The 20,582-nt window shown below is 48.3% G+C and overlaps 1 protein-coding gene across 2 annotated transcripts in view; it reads left to right on the forward strand.

Moving 5' to 3' along the window:
* Trappc9 (trafficking protein particle complex subunit 9) overlaps nt 1-20,582 on the forward strand; it is a 562,289-nt gene that overhangs the window by 276,938 nt on the left and 264,769 nt on the right. The window lies entirely within an intron of this gene.

The raw sequence follows: 20,582 nt of genomic DNA on the forward strand, positions 1-20,582 counted from the left end.
CAGGCTGCTTGTGGACGGGCTCTGCTTGTGGTTGCCCTGTCCCTGTGATGTGCCCAGGCTGCTCGTGGACGGGCTCTGCTTATGGTTGCCCTGTCCCTGTGCTGTGCCCAGGCCGCTCGTGGATGGGCTCTGCTTGTGGTTGCCCTGTCCCTGTGATGTGCCCAGGCTGCTTGTGGACGGGCTCTGCTTGTGGCTGTGCTGCCCTGTTCTGGACACCATGCTTTGTGGATCTGTGCTTTGGGTCCCCTGCCTTCAGAGCTCTGATCTGTGTGAGTGGGAGGTCTCATGTCACAAGCTGTCTCTTCGTGGCACCTTCTCTCTCTGTTGTGTTTCTTGTAGTCATACTCTGAGGTGGCCACTGTGCCATCCCCCTTCATCAGTGAAGCAGTCAGCTGTGGAAGAGGTGACGAACATGGCTAGGGTGAAGTGTAAGCCTTCACCTGTCTTAGTCCCTGTCACCCATCCTTAGGGGCACTTTGGTTAAGGCCTCTGGAACAGTAGAGGCAATTGCAGGGAAGAAGTAAGTATCTAGAAACATGGTGCAAGCATGAGACCTGGTCAACCTCCTTCCTGAGAGATGTTCTTCCCTCCTGCATAGCGTGCCCTACATGGGACCATTATAGAAACAGAATTCTCTGGGAGCATGGTATGTGGTCTAAGGCCACTTTATAGCATATCACTGGGGCCACCACAGGCTTGCTATGGCCGTAAGTTGACTTATAAAATCTGGACCCTTACATGGGTCCGCACTGATTAGGAGGCTGTTTTCTGGAATATTACAGTGCAACAGGCAAGTCATAAAATGCCACATTGTTGTGTATTGGAGTTCAATGCTTGGTGTTAGAAGAAAAAAGAAAACTAAAAAATCTTGCCATGCGTGTGCAAGTATGTGTACAAGATGCACTGTTCCTGAGGACACGTCTTCAGATGGAAGTGTGCGGAGCTATTTTTAGGCCTCTTTCCTCCCCACAGTGCTGTTTAAAGATTCAGCTCAGGCTGCTAATAGGTATATTTATAACCATTCTGTCGACGGCCCCAGCATGAATGCTACTGCAGAGGATGCTATTCTGGGAGGCAGTTGCCATGGTTACCATTAACCCTTTTGCTTTGGAAGCGTCTATCCATAGGATGTTTTGTTTCCCCTGGGGTGTTCTGTAGCATGGGGAGGCATATATGTACTCTGAGACAGAAATAAAAAATGAGTACACTCGACTGAAGTAATTGAGTGCACTGTATAAATGAATGGGCAGTAGTAATTAATATTAGTAGACATCCCCAGTTTTTTCCCTGAAAACGGTAACAGCAAAGGTGGCTTTGTAGCTACTGCTACGTGTAGAAATGCCTTTAGGATTGAACATGGACAATGGGCAAGAAAGACTCAGTCTCTTAAGATACGTGGCCGCTGCTCTGCTGCATGGGAGTTCTCGGGTCCAGTCCTGCAGTGATGTGCAAACCGCTGCCACTTCTACTCTCGGTCCTTCACCGAGGCCTGCTGTGCGGTACAGGCTCTGAGCTGCGTCCCCCGAGCAAGGCTCTGGCCTGAGTTTTCAGGAATGATTCATGGGCCTGTGTGTTCGCAACAAAGAGAAGAGTGGCATGGCCCAGTAAGTACACATCTCTGTCCCCTGCGAATTCCCTGAACCCCAGAAGTTGGCTCTTGCAGGGCTAGAAGTGCAATTTGTCCCTGCCACACTCAACTTTTCATTGGGAAAGGGGCTCAGCAGAGCTTCCAATCGCCGTGAGTTCAAGGCCACCCTGAGACTACATAGTGAATTCCAGAATTCCAGGTCAGCCTGAGCTAGAGTAAGACAGTGAGACTCTACCTTGAAAAATCTACATAAATAAATAAATAAAAGGAAAGAAAGAAAGAAAAGGAATGCAATGTAGACGAATGGCCCTTCTCCTGACCCTACGGGACTGAGGATGGCTGGTGGAGTTAGAGAAAACAGATGCGTCCTGGCTGGAAAGCACAGAGACCAGCAGGCCTACTGGGAGCAGTTTGTGGGGGGGGGGGGTCTCACCATGGTCGTGGCTAGGAACAGCCTGGATGTGTCTGCGGAAGGCTGACAACACAGCATCAAGTAGCTGCCATCTGCTGAGAAGTCTCCAGAGGGGTCTGGGACGAGCTGCTGGCTGTGACGTCCGTCTGGTCGGATGGCCTTGTGGGTAGGTCGAAGGAGCTGGAGGCAGGAACACTGAGGAGCACGGGGTGTTTGGGGAGTCTACACACAGAGGTTTTCTTTCGAAGTTGCTGTAGAGGATGATGGGCTTTTGAACTGGATTATGTTTCACTCACTGCTTGACACAGACAGGAGACATCTCCACGCTCTTGTTAACTGCCATGCAGAGCTGGGCACATAGGGTGAGCCCAGGCCTGTATTTCACATTCACACCCCTGGGAAAAAAGATTCTCCCATTTAATCACACATCTCTGGAATGAATGGTCTGACCATTTAAATGTAAAACACAACTTCTAAAAGTTGGAAGGTGTGGCTGTATGCAGCTTCCCCACATGGGAAAGACCAAGGAAGGAGGCACATTTTACTTTGCATGGGCCACTCCAAGATGGCCTCTTCTGGTCTCCTTCCTTGTGTGCTCAGCTCTATTCCCCTGTCCCCTTCATAGTGCCGCTATGGTAGGACCTCCACAGGGTGTGGCCCTCGTCACTGACCTTTCCCTGTTTTCCTGGCCCTGCTGCATTGCATCGTAAGTCCCCTGCAGGCAGGGGGTTCAGGCATTCATGTGCTATGGGGGTTTGATTCAGGGCCCCCCATAAACCTAGGTGTTCTGAATGCTAGGTTCCCAGCTGATGGAGATTTGGGAATTAACGCCTCCTGGAGGCAGTGTATTATTGGGGGTGGGCTTATGGGTGATATAGCCAGTTTCCTCGTGCCAGTGTTTGGCACGCTGTCCTGTTGCTGTTGTCCTTGTGATGTTGCCCAGGGGGTGATGTCCACCCTCTGTTCATGCCATTGTTTCCCCCTGCCATCATGGAGCTTCCCCTTGAGCCTGTAAGCCAAAATAAACCATTTTTTTTCCCCACAAGCGGCTCTTGGTCGGGTGATTTCTGCCAGCAATGTGAACCTGACTGTAACATGTGCCATCTTCTCAAATAGGCCTTTGCTGGTGCTGGGCACCATGGGGTTCCATGAATGAACACATAGAAGTAAACCAAGAGATAACTGATGAATTTGGAGAGTGGATTAAGAGGACTGATACGCTGAAGGATTGTGTACCCTCCCCCACTTGCCACCAAGAGTGGGTTCCTTTGAACCCTACAACACAGGACCTCCGGGTGGACCACAGTCAGATGTTTCCCACACCTGCACACGGTTCACTTGTGGTGTCTGTGGTTGCAGACTTCATCTTTCTGTACCTTGAGTGGTGGATCAGAGTGGAAGGAGGAGGACCCTGGCTTCCAGGGAAACCTTGGCAGATATTTGGCAAGGGCAGTGATGGGCCTGTGAGCAGGGGCTGCCCATGCAGGAATGATATAAAAAGTGAGGACACCTACTGTTGTGCAGACTGGTTTACAGAGCACTTTCTTGTGATGTTCTCTTGGCACTGTGCTCCTGGTAGACACCATTCTCAGTCCACGGATGAAGAAAAAGAACCTTAGATAATATCAAGTCCAGGGACTGACTTGAGCCACTCTTGAGAACACACCAAAAGCTAGATGCCCTAGAAACAAGTCAGCATTGGAGCCCACAAAGACAGTGTCATCTAATACACCTTTCCTTGTCACTGAGCAGGCCAGTGGCTGCTGCACTGTGGGTCACAGACCTCTGCTGTACCTTCCAGAAGATTCAAGAACACAGCATTGTTTCCTTGGAAGTATCTCACTAAGATATATTTCCATTCCTCCTCTTAAAACGGTTACCTAAACAGGAATTTGAGACCAGCTACTTACTGGCGTGCTGGAAAGGGAGCTTCAGTGTCTCTCAGGACTTTCAGACCCTCACGCTCCCACAGGGAATGCTCTTAACCACTGAGCCATCTTTCCAGTCCCCTGTGTGTGCATTCTTACAGCAGATCTGATCTGTTTAGGAATTGTGAGACTTCTAACTTTATTTTGTTTTCAATATTGTTTATGCTATTTGTGAAATTCCACAGGAGCATTTGCTTTTCTATATTTGAAAAAAAAAGCAGTTGAAAGTTTTTTTAAATCTGACATATCAACTATTGAAATTCAAGGCTTTAAAATTTTTTTATATTTCTTTATTTGACAGAGAAAGAGAGGGAGAGAGTGAGAGAATGGGCATGCCAGGGCCTACAGCCACTGCAAACGAACTCCAGACATGTGTGCCCCTTGTATATCTGACTAACGTGGGTCCTGGGGAATTCAACCTGGGTCCTTCAGCTCTGCAGGCAAACGCCTTAACCACTAAGCCATCCCTCCAGCCCCAGAGTTGAAAGAAAAAAAATTTTTTTTTGAGGTAGGGTCTCACGGTAGCTCAGGCTGACCTGGAATTCACTATGTAGTCTTAGGGCAGGCTTGAACTCATGGCAATCTTTCCTACCTCTGCTTCCTGAGTGCTGGGATTAAAGGCGTGTGCCATCATGCCCGGTTTCAGTTGAAATTTTGATAGGTTTTTTAAAAAAATATTTATTTATTTATGGTGGGGGAGGAGAGAGAATGGTTGCATCAGGGCCACTAGCCACTGCAAATGAACAGAAGCATACATGTGTGTCTAGCTTATGTGGGTTCTGGGGAGTCAAACCTGGGTTCTTAGGCTTAACAGGCAAGTGGCTTAACTTCTAAGCCATCTCTCCAGCCCTTGATAGGAAATAGTTTAAATTTTATTCTTGCTTTGGGTAGTAGCCATTTTAATTATAATAAATTTAATTTGGGCATGGGGGCCATATCTATCACCCCAACATTGGAGATGTGCTGGGAGTTTTAGGGTTCCTTGCTGATATACTGATGCAGGATTTTGGAGTTCAGGAAGGGTCTCCAAGAATTTATGAATGTCAAGTTTTGGGTTCTGTCCTACCTTTAGTAAAAATTCAATAGGGTTGGAGAGCTGGCTTAGTTGTCAAGGCGCTTGCCTACAAAGCCAAAAGTCCCAGGTTCAGTTCCCCAGGATCCAAGTACTCCAGATGCACAAGGTGGCACATGTGTCTGGAGTTCATTTGCAGTTGCTGGAGGCTGTAATCTGCCCATTCTCTCTCTCTCTGCCTCTTTCAAATGAGTAAAAAATTAAAAAAAAAATAACAGAAAAAGAATAAAAACAGACTGAAGAAGGAGAACTTACGAATTATTAAGCTTATTGAGGGGAAAATCACAAATTGTGGCGTTTATTTAAGGGATAAATCACAGATTGAGGGGCTTTTTTAAGGGAGATTGGGATCTAGCTAGAACAGTCATAGGAATGTGGGAAGTGCCAATCTAGGAGCTTGTGTAGGGAGACTTAGGAGACATGGCATTTGCCATGTGATTTTAAAGAAGTTCAGAGGACAAAGGGTGAGGCTCAAGGGAAAGTGAGAGGGCAGATATCAAAGCAGAGACCAAGAGGTTTGGGGGAGAAATGAGTAATGAAGAGAGTTATACTCATGGTTACCAGAGTTGAAAGAAATTACACAGGTAGCAAGCTTAGAGTTGGTGAGAGGACCCATGTGGTGGATCTGGAGTACATGGAAAATACACACATGATACATTCAGAAACCAGAGGAAAATCATGCACATGATCAAAGTGAAAAGTGACCCCAAACTGGAAGGCAGAGACAAGCAGAAAAGTTCCCCCAGACCAAGAAAGTTTATTTATTCAGGGACCTGTACGTTCTCGAGGTGAAAAGTCAACAAAGAGGCCTGTCTCTGTAATTTTGTTATGGTGGGTCCTACCCTCGGGCACAGGTGCCTCAGAGAGGGCTGGTTGGTGTGGACTCCAGTGCTGCCTCGGGAAGAAGCCATCTTGCCTAGTTTTCGGTCTGAGCTCAACCAACCACAACTTTAATTCTAGAAAAGAGGACTTTCCCAGGGAGGAGGCTCAGGTTGTTTGTGGAAAAGCAGATCTACTGAAGAGATAAGGAGAGTGGAGATCCTTCTCTGATCTCTAGCAAAGTGGAGGATGCAAGGGCAGACTCAAGGATATTTCTGCTTTTTACTTTCTGGATTTAGTCACCCTAAGCCCCTCCCCTCCTCACCCTTCCCTTCCCCTCCCCTCTGCTCCCCTCTCCTCCATTCTTTTCCATTCCGTTCTAGGCTGACCTGGAATTCACTATGTTGTCTCAAGGTGGTCTCGAATTCATGGCAATCCTCCTACCTCTGCCTCCTAAGTGCTGGGATTAAAGACGTGTGTCACCATACCTGGCTTTTTTTTATTTTTATTTTTATTTTAGAGAGAGAAAGAGAGAATTGGAGCACCAGGGACCCCAGCCACTTTAATCAAACTCCAGACATGTGCACCCCCTTTTTTGCATGGTGATCATGCATGTTTGCATCACTGTGCGCCTGGCTTACATGCCCCGAGTGTCGAACATGGGTTCTTAGGCTTTGCAGGCAAGTTCCTTAACCACTCTCCAGGCCTTGTATCTTTTTTATTTATGTAAATATTTAATTTTTTTACCATGGTTTTAGAAATAATTTTAAGCAGACTTTTTATTAACTTTGGCTAAGTCCAGGTATTTTAATCTTTCATATGCTATTTTAAATGGAATTGCCTTCTTAATTTTCTTTCCAGATAATTTCTTGCTGACAGAGAAATACAATTGATTTTAAGGGCTGTTTTTGTGTCCAGTGGGCTTGCTGAATTTGTTAGTAAGCTCTAGTAGCTTTCTTCTGTATTATTTGATAGTTTTTGTTTGTTTGTTTTGTGGGAGGGTCTTGTCCTAGCCCAGGTTGACCTGGAATTTACTATGCAGTCTCTAGGTGGCCTTGAATACACAGTGATTTTCTTACTTCTGCCTTCTGAATGCTGGTATTAAAGGCATGTGTTACCATGCCCCGCTTTCTTTCAGATTAAAAAAAATTACAGCTTCCATAATTAGAGACAATTAATCATGATGATTCTTTCCCACCTCCATTTTTGCTCTCTCAAATCCACCCTTCGTCATATCTCCTCCCCCTCTCAATTAGTCTTTCTTTTATTTTGATGTCATGATATTTTCCTCTTGTTATTAAGGTCTTGTGTTGGTGTACTAGGCACACCGAGGTCATGGAGACTGAGGCCATTTTGTGTCTGGAGGATTGCCCTGTGAGCAGTCCTGTCCTTCCTTTGGCTCTTACATTCCTTCTACCACCTCTTCTGCAATGGATCCTGAGTCTTGGAAGGTGAGATAGAGATGTCTCAGTGCTGAACAGTCCACTGTTACTTCTTCTCAGCACTATGGTGCCTTTTGAGTTATCCCAGTGGTTACCACCATCTGAAAAGAGAAGCTTTTCTAACCAAAAGGGAGAGTATCAATATATGGACATAAACATTTTTTTTTAAGTTTTATTTATTTATTTATTTATTTATTTATTTATTTATTTATTTATTTGAGAGCGACAGACACAGAGAGAAAGACAGAGGGAGAGAGAGAGAATGGGCGCGCCAGGGCTTCCAGCCTCTACAAACGAACTCCAGACGTGTGCGCCCCCTTGTGCATCTGGCTAACGTGGGACCTGGGGAACCGAGCCTCGAACCGGGGTCCTTAGGCTTCACAGGCAAGCGCTTAACCGCTAAGCCATCTCTCCAGCCCGACATAAACATTTTAAAAAGTCCTGACAGGGGCTGGAGAGAGATGGCTTAGCGGTTAAGGCACATGCCTGCGAAGCCAAAGGACCCAGGTTTCCAGGTCCCATGTAAGCCAGATGCACATGGTGGCACATGTGTCTGGAGTTCATTTGCAGTGGCTAGAGGCCCTGGAATGCCCATTCTCAATCTCTCTCTCCATCTATCTCTAATAAATAAATAAAAATAAATCTTTTTTAAAAAGTCCTGATAGGGCAGTTTGGTGGGCATAATACATGAATTTAGCCAGACAACAGCAGGTGTTACTCCTCTAGAACTCATGACCTCCCCCACCATGGGCTTGAGACTAGGTTTTCAGTACTAGGCATGTACTTCTTCCTGTGGAGTGGGCCTCCATTCCAAGTAGAGAATGGTTGGTTTCTCCCACAACAGACATGCCACTGTTGCACCAGTTGGCACATTTTGCCTAGCTGGCCAATCTTAAGGCTTGTAGTGTCCACTGCAGTTTACCACAATTGATGACCTCTCCTGCCCATAGGGCTGCATGCAGTGTAGCCTTTTTTCAGCTTTCTATCAGTTGGTCAACAGGTAGGTTTACAGTTTAGCCCCAGCTTGATTTCTTAGTGATCTGTAGCCCAAGCCTGTGGAGTTTTCAGCTATAGGGTCTTACCATCTAGTTCTGGTGGGCAACCAAGAACCTTGGCAATGGCCTGTAATATTTTGGGGCAACCAGGACCTCCCTGGCCAACAACTCACTAGAAGGTATCCCATCCCTGGCACTATTTCAGATTTTTTATATTATGATTTGTATCTGCATTGGCAAATGCAGATCGTTTTATCTCTTCCTTTCCAATTTAGACAGTTTTCCTTTTTCTTGTCTAATTGCTTTGGCTAGAACTTCAAGTATAATGCTGAATGGTAATAAGAAAGGCAGGCATGCTGTTGTATTCCTGATATCAAGAGAAAGTTTTAGTCTTTATTGAGTACAATAACCTTTAGCATGTTAAGGATAAAAAAAGAAAAGAGAAAAAAAGGAGATTCTCTTATCTTCCTATTTTGATGATTTTTTTAAATTATGAAAAGTTGTTGAATTTTCAAGTGCTCTTTCCTGCATTAGTTAAGATGGTAATGCTATTTTCTATTTATTTGATTAATAGGGTAAGTCACATTTTTTCATGTTGACCCATCTTTGTATGGTGTCCAATCCTTCTACTATGTTATTTGATTTGACTTCCTACTATTTTATGGAGATGTTTCACAAATGTATTCCACTGGAATATTGGTATGTAGCTTTCTTTCCTTGTGGCACATTTGGCTGGCTTTGATAATAGGGAAATGCAGATCCCACAGAATGGCTTAGAAAGTATCCCCTCCCCACCTTACTTTTTCTTTTTCTTTTTTTGAGAGTTTGAGAAGGGTTAGACTTAAATATTCTTTAAATGTTGGTTAACTTTACCAGTAAGGCTGTCTGGTTCTTGTCTTCCTGAAGTTGGCAGGTTTTTGATAACTGGTCTTCTTCATGAACTCCCTTGCTGCTCTAAGCCTTGTATATGCTGCCAGGTCCTCTCCATCCAGTTTCTTCCACCTGCTCATGCAGGTTTATTCTGACCTCCTGTCTGCACCACCATGGCTCCGTGGTTGTTTTCCGTGGCTATCAGTATTCTGTGGCTGCCCTGTGGTCTGTCTGTCTTGCTCAGTAGACTAGTACTGGGACCAAGTCTCCACTTCCCCATTCCTCTTGGCACCTGGAGCCTGAGGCACTGGCTGTCACTTGGCAATAACTATTGGGGTGGAGAGCAGGGCACCCCAGGGCCTTAGGCTGCTGCTGGCTCTATCTTGTCACTCCACAGAAGCATGATGCAGTGATGCTGCGGTGTAACAGTGAGGCCCTAATTTCATTTATAGTGACTCACAGCACAGACAGGGAAGATGATGTAAGCTCCTGAGACTTCAGTTTGATAATAAAGTAATATAACAAAAACATCTCTGGCAAATAAAAAGATCCTTGGGTTTCATGATTGGAATGTAGCCTTACATGAGTTCAGTGTGTTTATGCACATGTGTGTTTATATATGTGCAGGTATGCATGCAACATGTGCACATGCGTGTGCAGGCTAGTGGACACCTTCAGTGTTGTTCCCCAGAAACACCCTCCACCTCTTTTGAGATAGGGTCTCTCATTGGTCTGGAGTTCCCGGATTCTACCAGGCTACCTGGCCAGCAAATTTTAGGGGTCCTCCTGTCTCTGTCTCCCCAGTGCTCGGGTTATGGTGTGTGCCACCATGCCTGGCACTTTTGTGGGTACTGGGCATTAAAGTCAAAGCAGGCACCCTCAGCGTCCTCAGTGGCTGTTTTAATCTTTGAGAATTCAAGAGTCTGAAGAGGACACGGTTTGGAGGCGCTGGGGCTTTGGCCTGTGAGTGTGGTGCTTTGGGACAGCATGCTGCTCTAGGCACAGCACAGTGTAGGACCCTGGGTAGTGCAGAGGCGAGAAAGTCCCCATAGCCATTCCCCCGTGTAACCTCCGCCCCATGTAGTGGCAGGTAGGTGGCCACAGAGGCTGTCTGTCATGGACTGGGTGGTGACAGTGGCAGCGTGCTTGGCAGGGGTGGGGAGGACTCAGACTGTTGGGCCTGGTGAGGTCAACGTGAGCTCCTGACAGGAGGGCTGGGAGGTGTTCGCTGCGCTGCGAGGGGCAGGACCGGAGGAGGCTGCCTTAGCAGATAATGAAGTGCCCAGTGGGCTTCCTGCTGAGCCCTCATCAGACGCCACTGAGTTTGGCAGGGGTGGGCCTTTGTGGATGGAGGAGACTACAGGGGTGCCTGTGTCAGGTTCCAGAAGGCTCCCTGGGCAGGAAAGGTTTGGGGATTTGCTCTCCAGGAGAGGAGTTAACATCCCATTCTCAGGAGACCTAAACGTCCGTCCTGGAGAAAGGGTTTCCCGAGTGAGTTCAGCCTCTGGCCTTTAAAGCTGGCTTTCTCCAGGGCTGCTAGGGTCTCAGAGAGGTCACTTTCCTCTCTGGGGTGGCTACAGCAGGTGGCCCCATGAGCTGGTGAGTAGGGACAGATGGGGTGATTGAGTTCTAAGCAGTTCTGAGCAGACCTAGTGGGCTCTGCCGTTAGCATAAGGCTTCCGCAGGGAGCTGCAGCGGGCCTGTGTGGCAGGAGCCTTTTCCACGCCCGCGACCCTCGATTCCACAGTGCAGCGTGCCCCAGGAAAGCAGCGCGCTGTGCGCAGAGCAGCGTGGCACGCAGAGGGCAATGCATTGGCGGGTGTAACAAAGGACAATTGGAATCAATCTAAGAGTGAAATAATTGCCTAATTGAATTATTGAGCACATTTACAGCAGACTAATATGCAGTCGTTGAGAAAGTTGAAAAGGGGCACCATAAAATACTTTTATGGTATAATTTTAGCTTATTAAAAATCTATTTATAGAAAAGGGACTGGAAAGCCGCACATAGAATTCATGGCAGTTAGCACACTGATGGAATATTAGCTAATTTTAATTTTCTGCCCTATTTTCTGAATTTTTTTTTTTACAATGACTATCTATTATGTTTAGCCAACTTTTAAAAGTTTTAAAATAACCATACACTTAGAGACGATCCCAGCATCACGTGACATGCTCGCCTGTCCCATCAGTCGGCTGACGCCCCAGCACCCTCTCCACATCAGGTTTCCTCTGCCACCGGTGCAGCCATCCAAACAAGGAAGGTGTCCCAGTCCTCCGCCCAGGCTACCAGCCAACTGTCTCAGAGTGCCCTCTGTGGCACAAGGTCTGCTTGGAATCCCGTTTCTTCCTGGTCATGTCTCTTTAGCCACACTGAGTCCATTCAGGAGCTGGGTGTGGTACACACGCCTTTAATCCCAGCACTCAGGAAGCAGAGATAGGAGGATTGCTGTGAGCTTGAGGCCAGCCTGGAGCTACAGAGTGAGTTCCAGGTTAGCCTGGGCCAGAGTGAGACCCTTGAAACCTCCCACCCAAAGGAAAGGTGGTCATTCAGTTACTTTGGAGGGTGCTACCCAAATAGGGCTCAGTGTTTCCTCATTATCAGATTCAGGCTGTTTATTTGGGACAGGAATATCGCAGGTATGTGCTGTTCTCATTGTAATAATCCAATGAGGCATACCTTCTGTCTATCTGATTGTGATGATGTTACCATGGCCTCATGAATAAGGTGGTTCCTGCTATGCTAGACTTTTTTTTTTCTATTTTATTTTATTTATTTATTTGACAGAAAAAGAGAAAGTGGGAGAAAGAGAGAGAATGGGTGTGCCAGGGCCTTCAGCCACTGCAAACGAACTCCAGATGTCTGCATCCCCTTGTGCATGTGGCTAACGTGGGTTCTGGGGAATGAACCCCGGGTCTGTTGGCTTTGCAGGCGAACATCTTAGCTGCTAAGCCATCCCTCCAGCCCATATGCTAGACTTTTCTACTGGCAAGCTGCTCTCCAGTTTTTGTTTTTGTTTTTTGTATGTGTGTGTGCATGTCTGTGGTGTGTGTATGTGATGTATGTTATATGCATGTGTATGTGCAGATGTATGTATGCCCTATGCATGTGTGTGCAGAGGCCAGAGGAGATTGTCCTGTGTTTGTTCTATTATTCATGCATTTCTTCCCTTAGTGTGGTTTCTCCCTCAGCCAGGAGCTTCTGTCCATTAGTGTGCCCAGGGATTTTCCACTCTTTCCCTTCTATCCTGCGGACTTAGATGTGCATGACCATGCCCAGCTTTTTCCATGGGTTCTGGGGAGGTGAACTTGAAGATCTCGAGCTAGAAGCAATCAGGCTTACACAGCAAGAGCATAAGTCTTTACAGGAAGGTCCTGCCATGGGAGAGCTTTGTTTCTCATCAGACTTTCCTTCAAGGATGAACTTAGGGGCTCATGGTTGCATTTTCCCCAGCAGGTGCCCCTCCTCACTGTTACTTGTCATGTAGTTTGATGGCTGGGTCTTCTCAGTCTCAGTGAGAGTGGGGGCTGCAGGCACCTCTTTCTGTTACGGGGCTGTGTTCTGAGTGTGCCCTTATGTCCTGGCAGAAGGCATCCCACACAGGTGGTGTCCTTGTCCTGCTCCAGGCTGCAGCCCAGCAAGTGTGTGTGCACTCACAGTTACGCCCATCGCCTTCTTAACTGACCAGGGATCCTTTCTGCTCAGGCCCAGCACCGGGCTTTATCTACCTTTCTGTCTTCAGGGAGGCTGTTCTCATGGGTCTCGCGTCTTTAGTTACTGTTCGGCCTCCATGCGCAGAGCCAGCTTCCCGTAGGTGCTTATTCATAACTCAGACCCCGTCCCTCATCCTGGCTCACCTCAGAGATGGTGTCCCTTGATCACCCTGGTTCTGATGTTCCATGACTGCCTGATCCTTCTCTCTTCACTCAGGGCTGTAGACCACCCTCTCATGAGCGCCTTGTATCTACACAAGCCCCCAAACACCACTCAGGCCCTCCTCCTCCGCTTTGGGCACCTTCCTCTTCCTCCCTTGGATTCTGATATCTTGAACCCTCCATGGACCCCCAGCCTCACTATAGGTATCAGTTTCTTTTCTTATCACTGTGACCAAATTCCTGACAAGTAGCAACTGAAGGAGGGAGGGATTTATTCAGCTCATGTGTTGAGGGGACACAGTCCTCTGCAGTGAGGAAGGGATGGGGGCAAGCAACAGCTCTGTGGCAGTGAGTATGGGCTGCTGCTTATATCTGAGCAATCCAGGAGAGGGGGTACCTGTGCCCAGCTGGCTCTCCTTTTCTCCCTTTTGTTCAGTCAGGGACATCCCCCACACATGAGATGTTGCTAACAACATTCAAGGTGGGTCTCCCCCCAGCCTTAGTTAATTCTCTGGTGGAAAGATCCATGTAGATCCAGACATGTGCCTCGCTGATGGCTTAGGAGTTTCTTTATCCAGTCAGAGTTGATAATCAGAATTTACCATCATGTCCTGTAACTAGGGCTGCATGGCTCACGCTGACATGGAATAGTTAAAAGAAATGGTTATTTCTGGAAGTTAGTGCTGCTGTTGAGGTGACTTAACGCTGAGCTGGGCTTTGCCCGTGACTGACTAAAAATCTCCATGAAAATCAACCTACTTGGCAGAGCAACACAAATCTTCAGAAGAGGAGCCTTCTTAATGGGAGTTTAAAGAAGTGTGAAGTTGCTTCCTTCCGGGGGACCAGCCCTGCACCCCTGAGTGTTGACCTTTACACAGCGCTCACAGACTCATTGTTGGAAGGGCTTAGCGGAGGCGGCCGGGCGGGTGGACACAACGCTTTGGCTGCGCAGGCCGGGCTCCAGAGGCCACCTGCCATTTACCTACTAAGTCATACTGACCCCTTGGGCAAGTCTCATGCTTCTTGAGCCCCAAGTTTCTCTTGTGTAAAGTGTAGAATGTTAATCCCTGCCTGTCAGGACTGTTGTGTGGAGCTGCTGGGCAGGAACACAGTCGGGATTCAATTAAAATTACTTCCTTCGTACTCTCAGAGAAGCAAACTTGCCTTACTCAGACTTTCAGGACAAAACAGAACAATTAACACTGTAGTCTTTGTACCCACTGTCATTTTCTTTAGCCCATACAACCAGCCTAGCTTAGTGTCCTGCAAGCCAGTCCCATGTTTCCTCCCATCCCCACCTTTGCTTGCTAATCCAGGCTATGCAGTTTAATTCCATGAAAACTGTGTGTGTGTGTGTTTGTGTGTTTTCTCCACAGTAAAAGTAGCCCTGCTTAGGCAGCCTCAGAATCAGTCCCAGTCTTAATTGAAAGGAACCATGGTGACCTGAATTAAGTAATGATGAAGGGCCGGAGGAAAGCAAGCCTGTGGTGCTGATAAAAACAAATTAAATGGCAGGTGAGCCCTGACTTCTGAGTATGTCACTGACTGTCCCATCTTTGTTCTTGGCTGGAGTGCCCACTTTGCCTTTCTCTGTGAATCACTTTGGTGCATCAAGTAGATGCTATCTCTAGTTGTTGGGTTATAATTCACCGTGTGAAAGTTATATTACTTCCACTTTAATAATAAAGGTGAATTTGGGTCTTGGGATTTATGACTTCAGGTACAATTATCTTAGTTCATAGGTTCTTAGGGCCTCATTTTTGGCAAGAAACTGGCAGAGCAACAAGCAGGTTAGGTGTTGTTTATTATTATAGACTTAGGCCCTTACTGGTTTGTGGTAACACAATTTTTTGAATATGGTAGGTAATCTCTTGTGATGAGAATGCCTTTATGACCAAGAATGATTGTTGAAAAACTGAATAACTTCTGTTGTGTGTTTGTGCATGCGCGTGCATGAACGTATATGTCTCCTTCAATGAAGTTTGTAACTCCTCAACCCCCCCCCCCCACTCTTAAAATGATTCAAATGAGGAAGCCAGAAAATTGCTCACTGACCATTTACTGGGCACATATACACGCCACATGAAAGCTGTACGTTGGACTGGGATCATGAGTGACATGTAACCATTGGCCTGGAGAACCTGAGAGTCTGACTGGAAGGACTTCTGTGACTGTCAGGAGGCTTCCCTCCCAGCGTCTGACTCCTTGAAGACAAACTCGCTTCTACTTGTTGGCTTTCTTCACACTGGGAGAACATAGCTGCATGGTTTGGTTCATCTGTTCGTTCACTGAATTGGTCAACCGTAAATGTTTCCTTAGGGCCTTCACCTCCCTCCCATAGGTCATGCAAGCAGACCTGGTACATGCCCAACAGAGCTCTCTTTTGATCTTTGTTTCTTCTCAACTTGCTTGTTTTGGGAAACAACTGCCGAGCATCACTCTGAGCAGGTCCCACACTCAGCATTTGTTGTACCCCCCCCCCCCACGTATGCATGTAAGTTAGTTCTCGGCACAGGCACAGTGAGAGGAGTCTCTCTCATGTGTCCCCCCCTCCCCCCGTCCCTTACCTTTTAGCGATAATCACCCCGGGGGAGGTCCAGTGCATATGTCAGGGAGGCATGACTGTGTCTGCTGAAGGGACAAGAGACCTTGGTGACCACCTGATTCTGCTCTGCTCTGTCATGAGCCTGGATTGATACCCAGTGCAGTCTGGGCAGGCCTTGTGTGAGGCTTAGGGCCACGGATGACCTGTTTGGTGTCACGCAGTGAGGGTCATGGGACATGTGAGTTGGGGTCCTGCAGGTGTACTCTGGGGTGACCAGCCTCCTTTCTGTGTCCCTGCCGCTGGTGTCTGGGCAGCGAGGTGCCAGGAAGCGGCCGCTCGGCGCTGTATGTGCTGGAGAATGCACTGTCCCCACAGACGTTCCTTTTCCATTGACAACTCCATAGTGCTGGAATTCAAATTAGAAAGTTCTTTTTATTTTCTTTTCTTTTTTCCTGAGGTAGGGCCTCACTCTAGCCCAGGCTGACCTGGAATTTACTCCGAAGTCTCAGCGTGGCCTTGAACTCATGGTGATCCTCCTATCTCTGCTCCTCCCAAGTGTGGGATGAAAGGCGTGTGCCACCACGCTCAGCTGTCAATCTCTCTATTGCGATTTCAAGATTGGTCTTAAAACTATATGCTTTGGCCACATGCATGAAAGAGGCATATGGCATGTGGGAGAACACGTCCTCAAAGATGAACGCCTGTCATGTGATGGTCTGTTGACGGTCTCCTTGACAAGACCTGGAATCACCTGTGCGAGTTGATGAAGCTCAGAGAGCTGCTGGGGCACACTTGTGAAGCGTTGTCTTGATCAGGCTAAGTGATGTAGGAAGAGACATCTTAGCTGGGGGCTCCACCATTCCCCCAGATGGGGTCCCGGAGTGTCTAAAAGGAGAGGACTGGCTGACCACCAGCATCCATCTCTCCCTGCTTCCTCACTGTGCTGAAATGACCAGCTGCCTTGAGCTCCTGCCACTTTCCTTCCCCCTTTGTAATGGACTGTGATCCAGAGTTGTGAGCTAAGTAAGCCCTTCCTCCCGTACGACTGAATTTTGGCAGCTGTTTTTTCCTTGAGACAATGAAGTGCTTAATACACTTGGATACTGAATATGGGCCTACCTACAAATGGGACTTGGGTGATGTGGCCCTGTGAAGGAGTTTATCTCCTGCTTTTGGACCATCTAGGCAGGTTCAAAACAATCACCGGGATTATCATAAGAGGGAGGTCAGAGGCGGCAGTAGAAACAGCAGTGGAGGCCAGGTGGAGGGTGGAGATGGATGCCAAAACGGGGCCCAGCCGCAGAGTGCCGAGGCCTCTAGCAGCTGGGGAGGGCAGGGGACAGATTCTCCCTTGAAAAATTCAGAAGGAGGGACACCTGTGGCTGCCCCCATCTGAGCACCTTGACCTCCAACACAGTGGGTAATACATTTAAACTAGGTAGTCTGTGGTCCTCGGTCACATGCCATAGCAATCTCTCATATGATACAAGTATGAAATTCTGAGACGTTTCTTAAGCGACATGGGCATGGCCATCTTTCTGTTGCCTCCAACCTGAGGCCACCGTCAGCTGTGTTAGTCAGACCTGAGTGGAGATGAATGTGCTCCAGGGCCTGCCTGCAAGAGGAAGTGAGGTCTGGGGATGACTGCTGTCAAGCTCCAGCCTCATCTTCCCCAGGGAGCCCCTCCACACTCCTGGGGGAGCTCCAGGCATGTGACATGTGGCATGAGCTCCACGCCAACCCTGCTTCACAGCTGGCACAGGCGCATGCCCACCACTCTGCTTCTTGGGCAGATTATCATCTCACTGGAAGGACAGACACAGTTCAGTCAGAAATGCAGGTGTACCTTTTTGTTGAGTGGTATGCCTGCATTGTCCATGATGAGGAACAGGATGACATGGGGAGGGACTCTACAGGGATGGATGCTGAAGTTGAGGCAGTGAGGTCAAGAGACCCAGTTACCCCCAAATCCTTGCTGGCATGTGGGATAGTGCATCAAAGACCCTGGACATTCCTGGCGCTGAGGGGCTGTGGCTGTGTGCAGGGAGAGAATGGGGAACTGGGCACTGCTCACCCTGGGGGTGAAGGACCAGCTTATTCAGGTTTCTCAGGGGTCAGGAATCCTCATTTGATGGAGAGGCGGTGGATGCCAGGGAAGGTTTTAAGCAGGACTGAAATTTGCAGTTTCACTTAAGAAAATAGCTGTTTTGGCTGGAGCTTGAGGAGTGAGTGGAAGAGGGCAGGCGCGGCCGTGGGAGGCTGGCCGGGGCAGCTGTGAGCTCAGGCTAGAGGTGGGTGATGGGCTGTGCTGTGTGGCTTTGTGGTACATTTCCAAAGGACAAGTAGCCCACATGGTGTGGTGCAAGCACAGTGACCAGCAGCAGCCTGTACATCAAGATGGGCGAGGCTGCGCAAAGGGCCAGTTTGAGGGGGCACATAGGACTTTCAGCTATGGAGGCATTGCCACCGAGGCTGTGCTGTGCGGTCCTGTCCCCAAGGAGATGTCAGACTGACAATTGGGTGGATGAGTCATGCTCAGTACATAATGTAAAAGCGAAGACTTGAAGGGCTCGGGAAAACATCTCCATGCCTGCACTCGACAAACATCCATCGTGTGCCCACTGTAAATAGCACTGTGCTCAGTTTGGCTGCAGAGTTCAGTGCCCCTGACTTCAACCTCACGCATCGGTCCCTGCCCTAGCCTAGCTCAGGTGCTGGACAGGGGCTTGCTAGCCTTTGGCAGAAGTAAGGGCTAGTTGTCTGTGTTACACTGGTTTTCTAGGGAGCCAGGGTCTCTGGTCCATCTAGCTCCCCTGTGCATTACCAGGCTGCCAAGGAGTAGAAGAGGCATTTAGCTTCCATTAGGGTTAGATCCAGACATGCAGACTATAAAGAATTTAGTTTTCATGGAAGCTTCTGGACACAGGCATTATTTCTCCTAGACAAGGAGAGGGAAAGCCCAGAGAGCTCTTGTGTCTTCCAAGCTACAGAGCTGAGAAGGAGTGGGTCTCAGCATGGCTCGAGGCTCTGTGACCTAAGACTTCTGCTCATCCCTGCTAACTGCATCAAGCATCCATGGCTTTGTAGCAGCTTGGCATACACCGTGTGCTCAGAGCAGCAGCCTGCCGTCACCCAGTCTTTATGGGGAAGAGCCCCACCAGGGCCAAGTGGGGTCCTGAGGTTGGGGCCCTCACGGGACTGTAGTCAAGGTGCTGGTTTGGGCTGAGCTCTCATCTGAGGCCTACTTGGGGACAGTTGGCTTCACGCTCTCTTTGGTTGTCAGCAGTTCCTTGTATCCCTAACAATAAAAGCTTCTACTTCGAGCCACTGTGGGCTGGAGACTGCTGTTGACTTGAGGCTGGGCTTGCCATGCAGAGGACTCCCAAGGGGGCAGCTGCTTCTTTAGCACAGCACAGCAAAGAGACTCTAGCAGGTGGGGATTTGTACAGCCATGCTAATATCCATCACCCCTCAGTCACAGTTAGAGGAGTGACCAGAGCCATGGGAGCCACCGGACCATCGGTCACATGGACAGGAAGGTACCTTCTGGAAGGACCCAACGTCTACCCCTTTTGGCAGAGACAGAGCTCCACAGAGGACAGAGATTCTCTATTTTAATTTTTATTCAGTTATTTGAGAGTGAGAGAGAGAGAGAGAAGGAGAAAGAAAGAGGGAGGGAGAGAGAGAATGGGCACGCCAGAGCCTCCAGCTACTGCAAATGAACTCCAGACACATGTGCCTCCTTGTGCATCTGGCTAACGTGGGTCCTGGGGAACCGAGCCTCAAACTGGGGTCCTTAGGCTTCACGGGCAAGTACTTAACCTCTAAGCCATCTCTCCAGCCCGAGATTCTCCATTGGGGAACTTAAACCCACAGTGGGATGAACACACAGTCCTTCCTGTGATGATGATCTCATGCCTGTGCCCATGACCTGGGCAAGAAACCTCCTTTCGTGTCTCTTGGAACTGCTCTACCATGCCCTATGCAGCTGTGGTAGCTTCTGCCCTGGCTCGGCCCTGCATCGCCCTTGTCCTGGGCCATTGCCATTGTCCTGGGCCGCCGCACACTTACACTGTCTCGTCTTCCTGCTCATTTTCTTCTTCTGAAGACCTGAATATTCCCCCTGCAACACTGGGGTAGAATCCAGGCTCCACACCGCTCCCCTAGTTGGTGTCTCCTGTCTTCCCTCACTGCCCGTCTCCCCGAACCACTGGTTACACTTTAAGGTCCAACAGTGCCAGCACCATCACCAGGTCCTGCCTCAAAGTCCTGCTGTGTGTGGTTCTGTGTATGGTTCACAAGCAACTGCTCAGTGAAGGCTTCCCTGAGGACTTTGGGAAAGGTCTGCCTGCCTTGTGTTCCAGCATGTGGTGCTGTGTGGACCCCGTCACAGAGCTCAACGTCTTGCATAGGAATTTGATTTTGTTCCTTTATTTGTCTCTGTATTCTTATACTCTTTTACAGTCCTTATTGATAGCATATGCATCATACATTTTGATTGGCTAGATGGATGGTTAGCTGGGTGGATGAAAGAATGGCTATACGGACAGTAGGTGAGTGGATGAGTGGAGAGATACATGCATAGGCGGTTGGATGGGTGGATGGATGAGTGGGCAGAGTGACGAGTGGATGGATGGGTGGGTATTGGTGGGTGGATGGATGGATACATGGGTGGGGGTGGATGGATGGATAGATAGATGGAACTACTGCAGTGGAGCTGTGTGCAAATGTAAATTCAAAAGCAAAATCTACTTGTAGCCCCTGTGTGGAGGAAACCCGCTATTGTATTAGTGACCTCAGAAGCTTGCAAACCACAGAAGCTAATGATCTTTTCCCCACTGCGGAAGAAAGGCACTGGCAGAGCGCTCACATTATTCATCATTTCAGCTTGGGTCTGGCTGTGCTTGTTTTTCTGGTAAATAGGAGAATGAAATTGCAGCATGCTTAGAATTGCAGGGATCTTCACTCAAAGTCCAGAGTCACCCTAATTGACACTTTGTGGATGCACTTTCAGGATGATCTGACTCCCAGCTGG

This window comes from Jaculus jaculus, chromosome 2 (genome assembly GCF_020740685.1).
Source record: "Jaculus jaculus isolate mJacJac1 chromosome 2, mJacJac1.mat.Y.cur, whole genome shotgun sequence".
NCBI classification, from domain to species: domain Eukaryota; kingdom Metazoa; phylum Chordata; class Mammalia; order Rodentia; family Dipodidae; genus Jaculus; species Jaculus jaculus.